The sequence below is a fragment of the Perca flavescens genome, chromosome 20, assembly GCF_004354835.1.
Source record: "Perca flavescens isolate YP-PL-M2 chromosome 20, PFLA_1.0, whole genome shotgun sequence".
In the NCBI taxonomy this organism is placed as follows: Eukaryota; Metazoa; Chordata; class Actinopteri; order Perciformes; family Percidae; genus Perca; species Perca flavescens.
Window position 1 is genome coordinate 6,925,926 of NC_041350.1, and position 18,070 is coordinate 6,943,995.

General features: G+C 43.6%; 1 protein-coding gene across 2 annotated transcripts in view; it reads left to right on the top strand.

Annotated features, from left to right (window-relative positions):
• The window catches only part of daam2 (dishevelled associated activator of morphogenesis 2), a 107,282-nt gene that overhangs the window by 18,195 nt on the left and 71,017 nt on the right, over positions 1-18,070 (top strand). Inside the window, exon 1 of one of the 2 annotated variants that reach the window (XM_028566075.1) lies at positions 3,900-4,160. The exons of the other annotated variant lie outside the window; for it this stretch is intronic. The gene's annotated coding sequence lies outside the window, so the exon portion shown is untranslated. Of the gene's footprint in view, positions 1-3,899; positions 4,161-18,070 lie in introns of those variants that run through there. 2 annotated transcript variants of the gene reach the window in all.

Consider the following 18,070-nt stretch of genomic DNA (forward strand, 5'->3'; position numbering starts at 1 on the left):
AGTTGCACTCTGTGGAGAGAAGTCCCCATATCGCCAATATAATAGCAACTGGAATACATAAACCTTTTGAATGGAAGCATCTGGAAAAAGAGCAAGGCCCTTTCCTTTTCAGTTTTACGGTCCCATTACTATTCTATGTCAATCTGTATTCCCCTAAATTTACTGTTCACACACCTGGATTCATTGTGGTCAAAAAAAGGAGCAATGAGAAGGGATGTAGAATGAAAGTAAGGTTTTAATGTGGGCCCTTTGTACTTTACTTTGCATCACACATTTCTTAGACCTTAAGGTGTCTTCTATCATGGAAAAATGAATTGTGCATTACAGCATGTCAAAATAGTTGCACTATGAGATGAAATTGTTCTGGTATTATTCAAAGTCTAACAGTGATGGCCTTCATGCCCAAAGATCAAGGCATTACATCATTGGTTAATGTGATGAAGCTGTCATGAGTCAGTCATTGGAAAGCTGGACCATTGTCCAAACATGACAGCATTTGGCTGGCACATATCCAGGCAGACAGCAGAGGTACTGTGGGAGCAGGCAGTTGGGTGACCTCTGACCCTGCCCAGTCTGCCTTCGGGACAAAAAGAACCATTCAGATGCCCAGTGCTTTTGCAAAAAGCACTCAGCTCCCAGTACAAACGACTGGTAATCCTGTTGAAAATGCTTGCTTTCTCTCATTTTAATAATGGTAAAAGCAGGTGGCTTACCACATATTTGTGATGGATGAGTAGGAAGAGTTAAGGTAGAAGTGAATCCTAGCAGCAGAAAGTAATAACGTATACAGGAAGGGGGTAAATAATAAAGACTGGAAAGAATGTCACCATAAGAACAAAGTGACTACAATTAGATTCCTGGTTTATGGCTTTACTGTCATTAGGCTACTTTGCTACAGAGGCTTTTGAAAGATGGATAGTGTAGTTTTCCCCACTATCATGATTTATAGCTAACATACAATTAGACCATGTATAAAAATGTGACCTTATGTTTATGCTGTCAAGAGTTCAGGCTTTGTGCAGTGGCTGTATTTTTCTCACTGGCAATTTATCTCTGTGCGGGCGTGAAAGAAATGGTTGTGTGCAAAGTGCTGTCACAAGGAATTCCTCGCTTAAACAAAACAAACTTAAATGAGAGCTGGCTGGTCCAACGAAACCCTAAATAATACATTAAGGAACAACACGTCGTAAAACATGACTGTTTGCCATGTTAGCTCTGGCAAGTGCCGGTTTGGAGGAGGACTCTCACCACTTCTGTGAAAGGGTGCTTCGGATGCCAGCATCTGCAATTTGAAACTACTCTTTTTCAGCCTCTCCTTAAGCAGTTTCTTTGCCCGTTATCAAGTTTGACTGCGTATGAGAGGTCTGAAGGAGGTGGTTTATGAGCCTGCAGGAGACCACCTTGGGTGACCCACTTCTTCTTGTCCAATATTCCATTCACTTTTTGTCCAACTCTCCACCAAGTTCCCTTTTTTTTTTTTTTTTTTTTTTTTTTTTTTTACTGCTCCCGCTTGTCCTAATTTAGCACTTGTTAGCCAGACTGTGATTGTTCCTGCACTATGGCAGTGGTTTCTTGTTTGTGAAAGATAGCTGCTTGGAATGCTCAATGGAGTATTCCATCTGCTTCCTCAGTGGGCACGGGGGGGGGGGGTTAGACAGCAGCTCGGCAAGCTTCATCCAGCTGGCTGACAAAGTGATCGGCAGGTCGGAGGTCTGGAGCCACGTCGTCATTTGACCACACGCAGAAATCGACGAAGAGGAACGCGCCCTACCTGAGGCGTCGGTCTCGCTCAGCGTACTCTGCAGCTAGTTTGTCAGTCATGACATTTTGGCCTTCCAGTGTGATTTACTCTGAGTAAACACCAACTTGCGTTCGAAGGAATTATCTGGGGGGGCAGTGCAAGTTCACTGAAACCAAGTGTAGAGAGGCCACAATCTGCGGTCATTTCCCTGGCACACAGGGACACTGGAGTTTTCAGATGAGTGTGTAACCTCTTATTTTCTTTCTTTCTGCAAAATGCATGCTGTCCAAGACAAGTGAAAACAATCCCTCGACAAAAGAAAAGGAGAACAGATGGACATATGGGCTTATTGGATCCCCACCTCCTTTTTTTTTTTTTTTTTTTTTTTTTTTCCCAAGGGGGCATGATTTTTATCGCAAGTATGCCAAGCCCACTCAATTTGCGTCAATGTAATTTACCAGGCTGTGATGGATGATACAAGGGTAGCTGAAGTGCACTTAGCTGGACTGGAGCATGAGCTTGGCCTGATGTTCCTCAGGGTTTCCTCAGGGTGTCTTCCCCCTTGTTTTGGGGATGGGAGATATTAAAGGAAGCAGAAGTGATGTGACCCTCGCAGTGATGCTACACAGAGAGAGGAAGAAACCGGGAAAAGGGCGGTAGGGAGAGTGGACCTCATGGAGATAAGCTGGATCTTTCTAAGAGCCCGGTTAATGGATGCGTCCCCGGGGTTCGCTCAGAAATGCACCCAGGCATTACCGCCAGCAGCTTGGTGTCCTCTGTCTTCGGTCCCTAGAGAAAGATGACCAATGGTATTAGGACTACCCCTTTCTCCACTCTTTGGTCCTCCTGCTTTATAGGAGAGACACACTTTATTTTAATTTATTTTTAATGTGCACTGGTGTTTTTTCAGAGCCGTTGTGTAGTGGATACCAACTGTAAAATGCAAGTTCTATTGTCCTTGCGTCCATTGATTGCCCAAAACCTATTTCCAGTGCTGGAATCGATAGTCTAGTATTGATCAGAAATCCCCTCCAGACAAGCAGTCACTTGCCCAACCTTGGAACATACCAGAAGTCTGGAGGAGATCACTCGGTATGAAATCAATTCCCATTTGACCCTCGTCTTTAAAGTGTTGGGCAGTAAAGGTAAAATGTGTGGCATCTAGAAAATGTCAAGAGTATTTGTATTGATCAGTCAGTTTTGAGTCAAGAGGCTTTCAATGACGTCTTAAGGTCTTGCTGATTGACGTGTAGACACTTTTTCCAGACGCGTATTGAGTTAATTTGCTCCCTAACGTTGGTAATGTAGCACTTTTATTCAATTTCTTTTTTTTTAGGTTTAAGGCTTTATTTCACTTTGCTTGTTTTCTCAGCTGATTGGGGCTATGTGGGGTCAGGGGTGGTGTCTGTGTCTTGGCCAGTGTAATGGGAGTCTTAGGGAGTCTTGAGTTTTTGACACTGTTTGCACTCACCGAACCCTCCATATTATCACAGTGACATACTTGAACTCCACTTCACAGTATCGTCTGTGGTGGGGCCCTCCTGCTGATTCCCCCCCCCCTTTGCACAATCAAGCATCCTGCGTCACCTTCTTCTCAATGAACACTGGGGAAAGCCTTTTCCTGTGTGTGTCACAGGGGTAATTTCTAATAGAGAATCCCATAATTGGCATGTCTTTGTGTGTGCGTGTGCTTGTATGGGTGTGTGTGCTTTTATGACTGTGTTGGTGATGAGAAAACGCGACGGGAAAAGGGCTTTCCTTTGGGCGTTGCGTGTGATACCCCCATATCCACAGCCTTTTTTTTTTTTTTTTTTTTTTTTTTTTTGTCTGCTCAGGGAGGGAATGCATTGGGTGGAGTTGGGATTGTGGGCAGGGATGGGAAGCACGGGCCGCCAAGGGTCATTTCCTTTCATCTGGCCCTCTCCCTCGGCCTCACACAGCAAGGGCACACACACGTACGCATACATACTGTACATAAATGCGTTTAGACGCACCGAAAATCCATCACCTTCTCGCTGACATCCACATGGATGCTGTCATACACTGGAGCTGGAATCCAGAAGGGGAGGGGAAGTGGGGCGAATGATCTGAAGAGCGAGAGAGAGAGAGAACAGTGTCAACAGCTCAGCTCCCAGCACAGTCAGCTGAAATCCAGAGCTCGGCTCAGAAGCTCAAAGAGGGGAAGCAGACAAAACGCAGCAGCTTTGGTCAGGAAACCTCGTCAGACTCAGCAGAGGCATGGAATTTGGCCACGAAACCCAAACTCTAAAGGGCAAAAAGAGGGATATAAATCCAGAAGCTGCAGGAATGCTTTAAAATGTTCTTGTAACTTTGCATTGTTGAAAGGGTCTCTTATTTTCCATTTCAAGTGACGTGACACAGGGACAGTCGATCTCTCAGGGCAGCCCATCTGAAGTGGGTAAGTAAGAGATACCTATTTTTGATACGGTCACTAATAGATAACCTGTTCACTCAGTAGGAGAGTCCACAAACGACAGGCTACAGATGTTTAAGTGTAAAGCCAGTTTGTCCATGCCCTGCATCCCGTTGCTCAATCCAGCCAGGAAAACGCAGACTACCGCAGCCAACGAAATAAACATTTGTCAGTAGGCTCAGTGCAAAGCTGAGCAAGAAAGAAGCTGGTGGGCAACAAGGGCTACTCATCCCACTAAGACAAAAAAGTTTCCACATTGTTGTTGTTGTGATTGGAGGGAAAGTCAGTATAATACAGTACTTTTCTTCTTTACTACGGTGGCTTTATAGGTCATAAACGGCAGCAAGAGCTAGGTTGTGAAATGTGCCTGGTCTTAATGTTTGGGTTCTTTCTCCAGTGGTGTTGACAGCGAGCCTTTCCTTAAGAGATTGCTATCCATTCATTTAGTTTAAACCTAAAACATCTAGGACTTAGTTCAGGGAAATGTTCGGCATTTCAGGAATTGAGGGAGGATGGGACAGTGTCACATGGAATGGGCACAGGCCTATTTCGGGTCCCAGACATGGGCTGATCACATATATTCATCAATCACACGGTCAGCCCTTTGGTGTAAGTCGTGGCCTGACATTCCATATATGATGTAAATCTCCTCCCCAGCAACAATTCAACCCAATATGGAGCTAGGGGAGCAGACTTCCACTTACCTCTAAATGTGGCCTTCTTTTGCTTGGGATGTTGGTATGTTTTTTTTTTTTATAGACTGTCCTTCCACATTACCCTCAAGGGAAGCCGTTACTTCATGGCAGCACAGACCAACATAAACACACTGTCTAATCTCCGAGGGGGGTACTCGTTTGAAGAATTGTGAAACCTCCTTTCCTGTGTGGAAGCATTGCCGGTCCCACTTGAGAGGCTGTCATCTTAGCTGTAAATGGAAATGGACTGTATTTATAGAGCGCTTATCTAGTCTTAACGACTACTCAAAAGCACTTTAACGTAGTACAGGAACCATTCGTGCACATTCCTACGCTGTGGCCGAGGCTGCCACTTGCTCATCAGATAAACATTTACGCACAGATGACGCGGCATCGGGAGCAATTCGGAGGTTAAGTGTCTCGCCCCAAGGACACTTCGGCATGGGACCGCAGCCAGGGACCTTCCGATTGGTAGGCGACCGCTCTTTTTTTTTTTTATTTATTTTTTTTTTTTATGAGAAACATTCCAAACCGATATCTCAGGGTTCGTGAACATTTTACTAGAGGCTGGGCTTTTAAGTAGCTGATCCAGGCGATAATAGTTATATGAAAAGGCATAAGACAACCCTTATTCCTGCAACATTCAAAGTAATTTATTCCTTTCAGTGGCTTGCGTTTTGAAGGTTAATGAACCAAAGGCAAAACTCATTTATACAGTCATGAGGCCATTTGTGTTTTCTTTGATGTCTTTTTGCTTTGTGAACAAGATAGTATCTATTTCCTCCCATTAAAGACTTATTCTCCAGTCTGCTGGAAATCCTCATACGCTCACGTGTGCCAGGGGGCAAGCTGAGTGACATCGCTAAAAGATTCAGTGTGTTGGGAGGGCATTAACGGTGAGTTTTGAGGACTCTCACGTAGCGTACATACACACCCTCTGCTGCCGTCAGCGCTCTCGGAGCTTTTCATATTTTATCGACCATTACAGATGCATGAACTGCTCTCTCAGGATTAGAGGGAGGGTGAGGGAGAGTTAGTGAATGATGGTCGGCCTTTTATCGCTTCTGCCCTGCTGCTGACTGGCAGCTCAGCGGCCTCCTCATTACGTTAGGGACAGAGAGAAAAAGAGATGAGGTCTGTAAAGCTGCTTAAATTCAACTATCTGATCTTTTGGAAAGGATTATCAACATGTTGTATGTACAGTAGAGTGGTTACGGTGTCTGAGGGACAAGACTCTAGCAGTAAGGCTGCTGTTCCTCTCCCACACTGAATGTGTGTTAAATGGCACTATTGTATTTGTGCCAGTGACACACTTTCTGGGGCTTATGATGTGTAAGCATATCTCCTCTTTACAGTGCCTCAATTCAATGCAGTATTACTGCGGGCTGTTTTGAAAAAAAAAAGTTGGTCACTTCAGAGGGCTGTCCCTATATGTGTTGCTATAACTGTCCCAGAAGAGCATTCCAGACATTACCCAGAAGCCCGCGGTCCTCTATGCTGCAGCTGTTGACCTCTCACCAAGGCAAGATTAATAGCTTAACAATGCACAATATAGAGTGCCCTAATCCACTCACTGACATTGGTAGACATATTCAAACCTAGGTGCACAGGATGAGAAGCCAAACAACGGCAAGCCAGCAAACAGGTCTTTTGAGGACTGCTGAGCTAACCAGTGAGTGTAGTCGTCAGCTTGGAAACTTAAATGGTGATTCGTTTTTTTTGTTTTTTTTGTTTAGTTTGAAAGATGAAAAAGTTACCCCTTTCACCACCCAGAAGAGCTGGACTGATGGGAAAGGGCCTATTCCCTCCCAAATGATGAGACTCTAGAGTGTGAGGTACATGGAGCTTATTGGAAACTCCAGCATCCATTCCCTGTTGAGAGTGGTAAACAGCTCTGTGACTGTACTCCCCTTCATTTTTTTTCTACGCATATAATATGTCTTTAGTTAGACTAGGAGCTTGTGACTCTGGCATTCCTCCCATATGAAATAAGAAAATGATTTGACACGGCAGGGTAGCGCTTTGGGGTTCGGGAAAGGGATGCCAAGTATTGGATTTCATTCCGAGCCCTGTTAATATGTGGGAATGTTTGGGCCTGTGGAATGTGGCATGGCCGACTTTCTTCTCATTCCCAGTATTAATAGCATAGTTATCCCAGGGATCCGGTCTAATATGATGAGCAGAGAGAAATTCTTATTTTCGTAACAATCAAGTGTCAAAAACTGAGGACTCGCTGTTGGATGCTGTCCTCCCTTTCCTACTCTTTCTTCAATGCCTAACGAATCGATCTCGTTCTCTCCCAGTGACCCTGTCTTTCTGCTTGAGCAGCACTCGTTGAAGCCTGAAAATATTGTTAACAAATTAATAACATAACTATTACACTGGTCGGACTGTTCAGCTCTATTTCAGACCGATACCTCCGGTTCAGGCTGGTCCTCATCCTCAACACGTGCCTTTTTCAGTCGTGGAAAATACTTTTCGATACTCATCTGGATTGAAGCAGCAAACATTCAGTGTATGAGTAAAAAAAAAATGACATATCCGCGGCTTCTATGAAGGGGTTTTACATGTTTTATAAGAATTTGCTTCAAACTCTAACTGTTGATGGTTGGGTACCCGGGGCTCCTCCTCTGCCGCATGCAGCTGCTACACTTGTTTCGATCAAAGCAAAAAAAACTCAATCTAAAATCTACTCAAATCTCACAGTTGTAACAACCCCCGTCTTCATGTGGTCTGTGCCATTATGAATGTTCCTCACATCAGGAAATGTCTTCTTTTTTTTTATGAATCAAGCTAAATGAAATGGTTATTAATGTTATCCCTGGAGGATTGGAAAAAACATCACCCCGCCCCCACCTCCTATTTTTCCAGTGGTTTAATTGAGGCATTTCCTCTTTATGGGTGAGGTGGGTTACTGTGCCTCATGGCCCCGTTAAAACCAACCGTTTGTTTTAAATAAGGCTAGAAGCCAATAAGACCTCTGAGAATTCTCAAATGTTGGCTGTGAAAGAGTTGACAGTTTATGATGTGATATTGAAACACCGCCATGTATAGGTGGTGGAGATCTGGCTGCTCACCGGTTTTTAAACGCAATGAATTGATTGGTAAGAAATGACACAATAAGGACATTACGGACATTTTGAACAGCTAGAATTACAAGTTTTAGGCAGTTGAGTTCCCAGTGAGGGAATATCAATTGATAATAGATGAATATGAAAAGCACTCAACAATCACTGCTGTTGTTCCTGAAGGGATGATCTGTGTGCTTCTTATACAAGATCAGTAACCACTTTTGCAAACCTGGGACGACTACATATAATACTACTGTCCTTCTATTGGCTGTCTGACAAGATCTGTTTGTAAACAAAAGAAAATGAAAAATGCCTCTGTCAAAATGTGATTGTATTTGCCTTGGAGACAGTCTGGAAATATTTAAGCAACCGTATTAACCACCGGCTATTAAAGTAATTAATAATAATTGTGGCCAATTTAAATGGCTTATGTTACGTTCAGTGCTAGCTCCACACTGTGTGACTGCCACATGGAACTGGCTCAACCACACCTCCTTAACATTGTTCTGTTGCTATTGTTAAAGCTAGTTATATACAGTGACTAGAAACATGAGGCGCTTGCTTTTGAAACTCTATGTGCTTGAAGCCCATTGTCATGTTGTTTCAGAAAGTATCCGTTCACCTTGAGGTTTACCGGTGCACGTTTTGCCACTGACTCAGACAGTCTTGCCCCAGACTAGAGTCCTAGAGACACCGTCTGAAGGCACAGCTCCCAGTCCAACAGCTGAATAGGTTTCCAGCTGTCTCACCCTTACAGCTTCCCCTATCTGATTGTAGGGCAGAAAGGAAGTGATTGAGGGAGAACGTAAGCAAAGGAATGAGGGAGGTTTGGAGGAATGGTTTGAAGAGTGTTGGGGTGTAAAGGGAAGGGTGGGTTTCTGATGATCTGATTCTGGGCTCTTTTCCTGGATGATGCACGTAGGCATAAAAGCACAGACTAGCCTTATCAGTAACCACCTCAAACTCTGGAGAGTGTCTGTAGATGGAGCCAAGGCATGGTGCCCATGAATTTGGTTTCAGTAACTGCTTATCTTATATTCCTTACACGTGACTTTAAAGCAAACACTTACTTAATATTCTCCTGCTGTCCAGAAATTAAATTGAAAAGAATCATCACTTTATATATGAAATCATTCTCTTTTTAATTTGATTGCCGTGCCATATTAAAGAGGCTGAGAATGTTTTGGAGAGAGACCATGCTGTCACAGCTAAAAATAACTTGCCCCTTGAAGCTCAGATACACATGGACTTCAGAGCTAGTGAAGGGAAGTTGAAGTTGAAGTTGCACAGGCCGAAATAACTATTTCTGCCTGCAATAGCCTACCCTGTCAGGCCCCAGCAGAAATGTCCAAACTAAATCCTCTGGCCCATTGTCCAGGTCCACATGAGAAAGCCACTCGGTTGTGCAGACTCTTGTGAAAGCGCTGGCCTTCTGTGTGCTTTCAGAACGAGCGCAGGAATGCATCTCATGCAAATGTACCATGAAATGATGGCAGTTCCTCCGCTGTCAGCTCTGGTCATTTGTCAGGCGAGGCTGAAACTCGCTACTTACCACGGAGATCTGCACTGGAATAGATTGGTGATGTCATACCTCAGGAATGCAAGTCACAATGTGTGTAGTGTGCAGTGCATTCGTTATATCTACGTTCATTTGGTCATTGTCTGTTAGTCATGCCTGCAGCTGTTTCTGATCAATCACATATCACTATTTCTTCACATACATCTTTTTTTAAACTGACCACCCATGGTGCTAAACCCCATGTCATTGATGAAGTGATGCATGAATACAATCTCTTCAATTGGTGTGAGACGGAACAAACTAAAATGTGTTGTGTGTGTGTGGGAATGCTTGCATGTATTGTATGTTGCACTAATGTAACTGATTAGCACTACAGAATGGCCTGTGACTCTAAAAGAGTAAGATGTATGATGTGTACATGGCTTTCCCCAAGGCCCGAAGCAGCGACTGTGGGTGGGCCACAGATCCAATGGGGTTCATGGGAGAATGAGTTTTCAGTGTCCCAGGTGATTTGGCTTGCAGCCAATGGCTTTGGAGCAGGGAGAAAAGAATTGAAGGGTAGGTCCATTAGTCATTGCACCGACAGGCAGACAGTGAAAAGGGGGGGTAGGGCATGTTTTAGAGGGCATGTCTGGGGCAACAGCATCCAAAGAGTGGCATGGCTCCCCATGTGTCCAATAGCTGGGTTAAATAACTACTTCATGTCAAATTTAATGAGTGTGACTGGTTCACTTCCACATGGGATTTTTACATACCAGTACACAATCATGACTTCCCATAAAAATATAAGGAAATGCAAACCTGTGCCAACACAACACGGTTAAGACCTTTTGGTGTGTGTGTTGGACACATTGGTGTCCCTCCATGTTGGCATCCTGTATTAGGAAATAAATTGTGATTTGTCATCTGCTGCAAGTGCCTGTATCAATTTAAGGAAACGGTCTCGGTTAGAAATGATGGGCTGTTCAAAGGTTGGATAATTCCATTAGTTAAAATCCTAACATTTTCTTTATATAAAACCCCATCCTGTGATCTATTTATAGCTGGAATGTATTTGGCAACAGCCATTCATTGGATTTACATTGTGAAATTGCCTTTTTATGTAATAGTTTTCATTGTCGGAGTCTGCTTTTCCTGCACAAGACTCCAGTTGCTTATGCACTTATGCACAAGGGAAAACTGCATGTTGGAAACTGTCTTTTTAATTATAACCTCATAATTTGATACATTCTAGAAGCTCACAGTTTGTTTGAGTGTGCACACCGTAAACGGATTCACAAGTTGCTTTTCTTTCATACAGAGAAGCTGCTTAAGGCATGTTTTCTGCCATATTGCTCATATTATGATTTTTGGCTTTTTCCCTTTCCTTTATTGTGTTATATATCTTTTTTTGCTTGAATATGTTTAAAAAGTGAAAAAGCCCAAAGTCCACCCAAAGGCACTTACCATCTCCAACAGAAAACACTGTTCACAAACTGCTCTATTGTAGTCCAGGCTTTACTTCTGTGACAAATGTGTGTCACTTTGTTATGCTCGCCTAGCTGCTAGCGTGGCACGCCCTAATACTCTGCTTCTGACTGGCTAGTAGTCCTTACCTAGCTACTGCACAATTGCGACTCCCAACAAAGATGGAACAGAAGTGAAATGCCTCACTCTGTAGTAGGACTGGGCAATATGGAGAAAACCAAACTTCACGATATTTTTGACAAAATACCTCTATCGATACCGCAACGATATTGTAGTGTTGACTGTTGGTGCTTTCACAAAATATTTACACAATGAGATTTTTGATAAATAATAATCAGTAATATGGATATAATAATAATAAACTGGGTAAAGGCAAATAATGGAACAGTTACAACAGTCAGTTAAGTTCAGGAAATGACATCACTTTACTGTAATGCAGCCTTTAAATCCAGGAAAAGACTACACTTACCATATTACGATATCCAAAATCTAAGACGATATCTAGTCTCATATCACGCTAATAATATAATAGGGTTGTATTGCCCAGCTCTACTCTGTAGCTAAAACAGAGAGCTCAACACACAGGGTGAAAAGAGGAGCTGCAGCAATGTGCAGTACAACAAAAATATGGTGTTTTGTTTGAAAATTAAACAATGTAAACTTATTCTAGTACAACCTCTAAATACAATTATGAACCTGAAAATGAGCATAATATGATCACTTTAATACATGTCATTTTGAATGGAACTATATAATTAAAATGCACTTGCTGTCCCACAGTAGCCATAGGTGTCACCAAATCAACTGGGACTGAAATCTTAGGGATTGTAGTTGCCCGGTGCTTTTTGCCTTCCAACACTGGTGTGGTCAGACGTCTTCTCTCCTCTCGCCAGCTGCACGCCACCAGTTTGCCAAAACAATTCCAAAACCTTAATCGGCACTGCATTTGGCATCTTGTTCTTGCCTGTGCCAGCGTGGCACTGCTCCCCCATCTCTGGTGCTGGGTTCTTACGTAAGACGCCTGTCTCTACCCTCCTCCGCGGCCCAGCACCCCCAGAGGAATGGTCCTCATTTGTGGGACCCAGAAACAATGTGTGTGCAAAAAAAAAAAGTGTCCTGCAGGCTTCCCTCTGATCTTTTATTCAGTGCCTCTTTAAAATAATCTTGCTCTTTGTTGGCTGTGTTTTTTGCCTCTACTACTTATTTGTTTCAAACTGTTTTATTGCTGCTTCTTCGTTTCCTCCTACATTACTCTTGCCTTTCTTTCTTTGACTCTCTGTTCCTGCCTGGAATAACAGTTGGGTGAAAAGAGCTATATTAAATTCCATTCATCCATCCATCCATCCATTACAATGAAGACGACAAGGGCACTTCCTTAGCGTGAAAGTGAGGGGCAGGCGGTACGGGGCTGTGGAGGAGAATGAAGGTGAGCAAGATGCATTCAAATGCAAGAGCACACTGCTGTAGCTAAAGTCTGAGGAGGAAGAAGGAGGGGAATGTGCATAGTTTAAAAAAAAAAAAATAAAAAAAGTCAGTGGGAGAATGATGCAGCTTTTTTGAAGTGTTTCTATTCAGGAGGGGTGGAAATAACAGGAGCTTGATTTGTGTCCAATTTTCTTATTTAGTACTAAAAGCATTGTGTTGGCGAGGGAATTGAAATAATGCAGGCACAGATGTTTGAGAGACTGATCTCTATGTACACAATCGCACACCAGCAGCAACAGCAGCCCCCCCTCCTCCCTGCCGCCCCCCCCTCCTCCTCTTTCTCATTCTCCACTGACCTACTTCCCGGCGCTGGGGATGAGGCGATGTGTTAGTGGGCTGAATGAGAAGTGGCAGCAATATCTCTCTCTCTCTCTCTCTCTCTCTCTCTCTCTCTCTCTCTCTCTCTCTCTCTCTCTCTCTCTCTCTCTCTCTGTGTCTGTGTGTCTGTGTGTCTGTCTCTCTGTGTCTGTCTCTCTGCTTGGCTGCTCTTCAAACACAGAGCAGCCAGCAGGCTCCTTTCTCTGCTTTAGGGCTCTTAGTGTATGAGTATGCAAATACTTCATGTGTGTATTGCATCATCACGCTTGCATCTGAATTATGAGTGAGTGGGTTTTGAATTTTGAAACGTGTGAAAACGTGGCTGTGAACATACAATGCAGTGTTTGTTGCAGTAGCATGCAAGCAGGGAATTTGTCTAAAATGTGTTTTCATGCTTTTTTTTTTTTTTTTTTTTTTTTTTTTAAGGTGTGTGTGTGTCCTGAAATTCTTGTCTGTCATGGCGAGAAGACTACCAGTGACAAATCTCTACGCACCTCTTCCTGTATCTCCCATTTCTCACACACAGATGGTGTTAATTAGCACTAGTCTGTAGAGATCCACAGGCTTTCACTCTTTAAGTGATAGCTTCCTTTTCCTGTGACTTATAAAACGCCCATACATACGTACGTACATACGTACGTACGTATATACGTACGTACAATATACGTACATACATGTGTTTCCCAGGGATGAGCAGGGAATAGTAAGGAAGTGTGTGTGTGTCTGTGTGCAGTTTTCCATGTCACAGGCATCGGATGTGTGACAACTCACTGACACGAAAGAGACCAGAGAGGGAACGACAGAAAGGAAAAGAGCGAGTAAAAAAAAATGGAGAGCACAGCAAAAGTGGCACACAAAGAAAGACTTGTGTGTCAAATTGTTTACCTATACGCCTAGTAGGGCTGGGGAATATATCGATATTAAATTGATATCGTGATATGTGACTAGATATCGTCCCAGATTTTGTGTTGTCTTTTCCTGGTTTTAAAGGCTGCATTTCAGTAAAGTGATGAGTGAGACATCATTTTCTGAACCAGCTGTTCTATTATTTGCCTTTACCCATTTAATCATTATATCCACATTACTTTTGATCATTTATCACAAATCTCATTGTGTAAATATTTAGGGAAAGCCGCAATTGTCAACCCCTACAATATCGATATTAAAGTATTTGGTCAAAAAATATCGTGATATTTGATTTTCTCCATATCGCCCAGCCCTAACGCCTAGTACTCATGTGTTGCCTTTTCGGCTACAGTGCTAGTTGCCAGATGCGGTTGGTGAGCGCAGGCTTCAGTGTTCTCTGCACATGCGTGATTGCACTAAACCAGGCACTCTCTGGGACACAAGCCGCACAGAATGTTAAGCAGACTTTTGAAATGTCACAAAAAAGAAATGCGAATGAGGCGCGCTTCCATTATCCGGTCCAGGGCCTGTCGGCATCTATTGGACGGTTTTAAAATACGGACGTGGTCTCTGTGACATCAGCCATAGGTTTCTGAAGAGCCGAAAGGAAGCTCAAATTGGGCGGCTCCCAGTGGCTTGGGCTGGCGCCATCTTGGCAGAGCCTGATTTTCTCCATATTGCCGCCTAAAGCCTGATTTTTAGGGTTCTGCCTCGAATATACGTCGTAGATATGTACCCTACGCCGTACCCTACAGTAGCCTACGTTCTCCAGTGATGGCACCCACCTGTCCCTCAAAGGGGCACGCCATTAATTATGCATAACTTTAAGACTGAATTTAAACGGGTGAGTAATAAAAAATACAAAAATCACCCGTGTCCTGAAGGGGTAACTTAGCAATAGAGACCAAAGCAGTTTTTTTTAATTTATTTCTTTGGTACCAGGCAGTACGCATGTTCTGCTGTGAACAGAACAGGAGGGTCTATGGGGATTGACTCCCTTTTAGAGCCAGGAGGAAGAGGAGGACGTTTTTTTTTTTTTTTTTTTTTTTTTTTTTTTTGTCCTGAATTTTTCGAAACTGCTTTTCTAACATGATACTTCAAGACGCGCATAACACTACGTTAATGGAAACATGGCTACTGTCAATGTGTCCAGCTATCGTTAGCCGAAAGCATTAACACAGAGCACCAAGGACCAGTAGAGTATAAAATGTGGACTGAAGCTGGCAGGAAGACATGCAAGGGAAAATGACAGATGTTACTGTCAGAGGGGGTGAAGAGAAATGTCACTCCATTCACCCTGAAAAGAAGAATAATTGGAGAGGACAGTGAGTCGGAGGGGGAGGGATGAAATGAAAAGCTGGGAGATGAGTGTCTTTCAGGGCACATATGGCAGGGGACATGGTCAATTTGGATTGTGTTTGTGTGGTGACTCCACCATACCGAGAATGATAAAGGTTACACGTGCACAGCCCTCAGTGTTCTTGGTTCATAGTTTATATATCACTGTACGTGCAGTATATTTTCGGTGTATGTATTTGGATTCCTTGGCCTACTTTTCCTGGCCATGGGCTGGACCATGGGCTGGACCACGGCCAGCCGAGCTGGTGTTGAGTGAGGGCTGGCCGCACGTGGGGCTCTGTGGGAGAGTGAAGTTAGAAGCGTGCACAACCCACAGATACACACAGAGACACTGGACAGGAGGTTTAGGTTGTGTTTTTTTTTTTTTTTTTTTTTTGCTGAATGGCTTTTAAACCCCTGTCGAGCGGCCTCTTTTCCAGTAGGCTCAGCCAGCTGTCCACAGTGTCAATAACTAACTCACCGCCGTAAAGATTTGGCACCAGCTCGCACTTTATCTTATCGTAATAAAAAGGATGGAAAGCAGTCAATGTTAGTCAGAGGCACAGCCTTTTTAAAGTGTAAATGTATGGAACAAATCTCCACCAGTTACCATTTGAAGTGGGCTTTTTACTGTCATCTCCCAGTTTCCTTTTCCCCGCTGACTCAACCCAGGGACAGCTAACATACAGTACATTCATTCTGATCGGCATGCCATGCTTAGCCACATCTGGTTTGATACAAGTTAATATGGCGTCTCTGCAACTTGTTGCTCATAATACCACATGCACATGTGACGGTTATCTCAAATTATCAGCACTGTGCCTCTGTTGGGGGGGGGGGATGGATACTGGTTAGGGAAAGTTTTACACTACATTTTTAGATTGGGACTTTGCTGCAATGTCAGGATTGCTGGCAGAAGCTTTCTACTATTTTTTGATGGGCAAGGGCTGTTTACCAGGGGCAGTGGACAACTGCCCCAGGGGCCCCATATCCTCCAAGGGCCTGTGCGAACTGGCAACAGTGTTACAACCATAACCGCTTTAGCTGAACTTTTAGAATGCATTTTGGAACATAACAAGGACTGTGGATTTGAAATGGGTTAGGCAGGGATCTCTTCACAGAGCAAAGGGACAGGAAGAACAATTACAGTGACCAAAAATGGTTTCTATGGGCCTGTGAGTATTTGTTTTTTGTAATCTTGCAGCAGACTTGTAGAGGGGCCCTGTGTCAAAATGTAGTTTATTATTTAAGTTTTTATACTGTGTTTACACCAATCCATTGGTATTTCATCAAATGAACCCATACTGACATAGTTTCTGTGATTCTGCATGGACAGCAGGATCCATACACTATGCACAGGGAATGGGAGGAGCAGGGGAATAATAGGGGCCCACAGATCATGTTTGCCCTGGAGCCCCCTAGCAGGTTATTCCCTGGGAGGGGGTGGGGGGGGTGTTCAGAGATTGTCACCTCGGCTATCATAACACACATGCTGGTGCAGTATCAAATGTACCTCGCACAGCATTATTGACATCCAGCCCACTGATGCAATGGATATGAAACGGGCCCCATGTTTGACGGTGATTATACAGATACAGAATCATTTAAGATGCAATACTTGCCAGAAAATAAGCCCAGTGATGGCTGCGCAGGCGTTTTCGTGTTCAACAAGCTGAAGAAAAACATTGCTTTTCATTTTTTTTTTTTTTTTTTTTTTTTTTTAAAAAGCCTGCAGTTTATTTGGAGCTGTGCAGCGGAAAAAGCAAATGAGCAAATGAGCAAAGGACGAAGGGGCAAGATGGAAATGTGGTGTTTTCTCTTTTCATTTCTTTCCCCCCTTTAAGCTCCTGTCGATGGCCCAGCGCGTTCATAAAGAATTTACCATACGGCTATTTTTAAACCGTGCAGTGAGAACTCCTACGCTGAACCAATGTGTGAGAGAGTGATGGCGGAGAGTCGTGCTCAGTCAAGATGTAGTAGATTGTGGCTTCTTGTGGAAACTGAAGTCATAAACTTTCACTGCCATATTAAACAGATGGGTGCAAAGCTCTAGCCATTACTTAATGCTTGTTTGGTTATGTACAAATATCAATAAAAGCTTAAGATTTGGAAGAGGAATAGATGGATAGAAGTATTAAAAAGTAAAATCTGCTTTTGTTGGACTTCGTTGTGTGCTCTGGATGGCAACTTCACTTTATTGTATTTCACATAAATGGCTCAAAAATGGATTTCTTGCTCAACTATTTCCTACTGGATGTGCATGTCCATGGTGTTTGCATAACAGGCTTGAGGTCCATTCATTCACAAATGCCATAAACTGTTGCATAAAGAAGAGCTTTTGCAACTGTGTGAGCCGCTGTGGGTGTACGCTCACATTGTGTAAATAACTTTGTGGTTGATGGGACATAATATGGTGTATGGAGTGTATTATTCATACGGTGGAGACCACCCATATCCTCTTGTGGCATTGAGGAAATCCTCCAGGGTGTCTGGGCCTATTCAGCCCCTTGCTCCTGTTGTAGTGTGGGCCATTCACGACTGTACACACACACACACACACTCGCAGTGTCCGCTCTATTGAAAGAGTGAAGGCAGTGCTGGGGCAGCTCTTGGTGCAAGTCTCTCTCTCTCTCTCTCTCTCTCTCTCTCTCTCTCTCTCTCTCTCTCTCTCTCTCTCTCTCTCTCTCTCTCTCTCTCTCTCTCTCTCTCTCTCTCTCTCTCTCTCTCTCTCTCTCTACCATTGTACCTCACGGACAAGAGGTTTCTTTGTCCAGGCATAAGTTCAACTGATGATATGATGGCGGCCCCTGCCACCCCCTCGCCACACGGCAATCGGTAGCATCTCCCCCGTGGTACATGTTCATACGGGCACAGTGAGGGGGAATAAAGAATATTTCCAAATAAAACTAGATGAAATCAACCGTTTTCAGTGTTGAACTTGCTACTTCCTCCATGCTTGGTGCCATCTGTGGCAGTACAGTAGGCTCTCATTGCTAAAGGAGTCCTGCAGCGTACTTTCCAGAGATCGCTTCTTAATCAGTCTGTATTTCCAGCCCTGTAATGTCTTGCGTTTGGCTGTAGTGGCTCTCGCTGCTC